This window comes from Sinocyclocheilus grahami, unplaced genomic scaffold (assembly GCF_001515645.1).
Source record: "Sinocyclocheilus grahami isolate Dianchi unplaced genomic scaffold, SAMN03320097.WGS_v1.1 scaffold352.1, whole genome shotgun sequence".
NCBI lineage: Eukaryota > Metazoa > Chordata > Actinopteri > Cypriniformes > Cyprinidae > Sinocyclocheilus > Sinocyclocheilus grahami.
Genome location: NW_015505531.1, coordinates 75,103 through 78,003, shown reverse-complemented (window position 1 = coordinate 78,003; position 2,901 = coordinate 75,103).

Genomic DNA, 2,901 nt, shown 5'->3' with positions numbered 1-2,901 from the left:
GTGACTCTGGATGAATAGCTGAGACGTGACGTGACTCTGGACGAACAGTTGAAACGTGACATGACTCTGGAAGATCAGCTGATATGTGATGAGATTCTGGGAGATCAGCTGTGATGTGACGTGACTAGACGTACTGCTGAGATGTGACAAGACTCTGGACGAACAGCTAAGACGTGACGTGACTCTGGACGAACAGCTGAGACGTGACATGACTCTGGAAGATCAGCTGATATGTGATGAGATTCTGGGAGATTAGCTGTGATGTAAGACTGGACGATCAGCCGTGACGTGACTCTGGATGATCAGCGGTGACGTGACGTGACTCTGGACGATCAGCGGTGACGTGACATGACTCTGGACGATCAGCGGTGACGTGACGTGCCTCATGACGATCAGCGGTGACTTGACTTGGCTCATGAAGATCAGCTGTGACGTGACTTGACTCATGACGATCAGCTGTGACTTGACTTGACTCATGACGATCAGCTGTGACTCGACTTGACTCATTACGATCAGCTGTGACTCGACTTGACTCATGACGATCAGCTGTGACTCGACTTGACTCATGACGATCGGGCAGTGTAGAGTATCGCTTGTTGTTTGTCGTTTCTCCGATCACAAATGCAGACATGGTTTTATGTTTACGCGGCGCGATGCAATGCAACGCGTAAAAAGACAGTATAAGTCATTATAATCAGTAATTATATCCCCACTGAATGCAACAAATGCCTCGTTTGTAATGGGTTTTAATGTTTTGGTCTCGTCGCTCCGGCCGGACACGGCATCAACAGTATGGTTGTAATGAGGGAGGAGTGACGACAAAGTGGGGATCCAATTGCAAGGCTTTAATTAGAGCGTAGTCAAACAGGCGTGGTCAACAACAGCAAACAATGATGGCAGTGGCAAGGCAAAAGAGTAATCCAGATAATCAGGCAATGGTCAGGGAAGGCAGCAAAACAATCATAAATAAGAAAACAGTCCAGGGATCAAAACACGAAGGCAAGGAAACAGAGAAACTAGAAACACGGAAACTTGGAAACCACGGAAGAGCTATACAACATTAAATCACCAGCGATGACAGCGAGTGTGTGTGCTATTCTTATAGTCTTACTAATGTGAGACAGCTGTGTACTGATGATGAGATCTGATGAGAGACAGGTGATGCACTTGATGAGTCAGGGCAAAGGATTATGGGAAATGGAGTCCTGAGTGAATGGCAAGGTACAGAGGGGCAGAGGGCCAAGGCGGAGCAGTGAGTCAAGGCAGAACCAGTGGAACAGAGCCAGGGCAGAGCAGAGTGCCAAGGCATTGCAGGGAGCCAGGGCAGAGCTGAAGACCACCAGAGCAGAGCTAAGGACCACCATGGCTGAGCAGGCGGAGCAGAAGACCACCAGGGCGGAGTTGATGGTGCAGGATACCACCAAGCGGATCAGGCAGAACTGGAACATAGAGCACAGAGAGGTTAACAATGGCCTCAGCGGCCGTAACAAGACTGGCAGACAGTTCAGAAATGGCATCTTTAGCCATAACAGGGTGAGCAGAGAGTTCAGGGGCAGCCTTTTTGACCGTGGCTGGAATGTCAGAGAATTCAGAAACGACCTCCTTGGTCGGAACAGGACAGACTAAGAGTTCAGAAACGGCCTTCTTAGCCGTAAGAGGATAGGCAGAGAATTCACAGATGGCCTCCAGAACCGTGACAGGACAGACAGAAAGTTCACAGATGGCCTCCATAGCGTGATAGGACAGGCAGAGAGTTTACAGATGGCCTCCATAGCCGTGACAGGACAGGCAGAGAGTTCACAGACAGCATTCTTGGTTATGACAGGGTAAACAGAGAGTTCGGGAGAGGCCTCTTCGGCCGGTTCAGAGCAGGATAAAAGTTCATAAGTGGCCTCCGTAGCCTTGACAGGACAGGCAGAGAGTTCACAGCCGGCCTCCTTGGCCGGAACAGAACAGGACGAGAGTTCACAAGTGGATACTACTGGGAGGTTCTAAGGTTCTACAGCAATACCAGCAGGAAACAGGGAGAGTTCATTAACATTCTCCTTAACAGGACAGGTACAGAACGGTCCCTTATTGCTGGGCACCACCACCATACCAGGAGCCAAAGCAAGCCCCGCCGCCTCGGAGGGTTCTGCAGCCTCAGCCGCCACCTCTGGAGGACCTGGAGCGAGCACCGCCATCTCTGGAAGTTCTGTGGTAGTGTATGCAGCCCAAACACACCAAAAAGCGATTCCCATCATGGGAAGCACTTCAGACAGGGGAATCAGTTCAGGAACAGGAGGGCTAGAGTGAGTGGGTTTGGGGATACCAGCTGTGCATGCAGACACCAGCGGTGCATCCCTTACACTGGATACCAGACCGGAATACCGAAGGGCTGACATTGATAATCTGTGTGTAACAGACAGGACGTGACATGACTCTGGATGCTCAGCTGTAATGCGATGTGACTCTGGATGAATAGCTGAGACGTGACGTGACTCTGGACGAACAGTTGAAACGTGACATGACTCTGGAAGATCAGCTGATATGTGATGAGATTCTGGGAGATCAGCTGTGATGTGACGTGACTAGACGTACTGCTGAGATGTGACAAGACTCTGGACGAACAGCTAAGACGTGACGTGACTCTGGACGAACAGCTGAGACGTGACATGACTCTGGAAGATCAGCTGATATGTGATGAGATTCTGGGAGATTAGCTGTGATGTAACGTGACTCTGGACGAACTGCTGAGATGTGACAAGGCTCTAGATGAACAGCAGAGACGTGACGAGGCTCTGGCAGATCAGCTGAGACTTGACTTGACTCATGAAGATTAGCTGTGACTTGACTTGACTCGACTCAGGAATGGAAGCTGTGACTTGACTTGGCTCATGAAGATCAGCTGTGACTTGACTT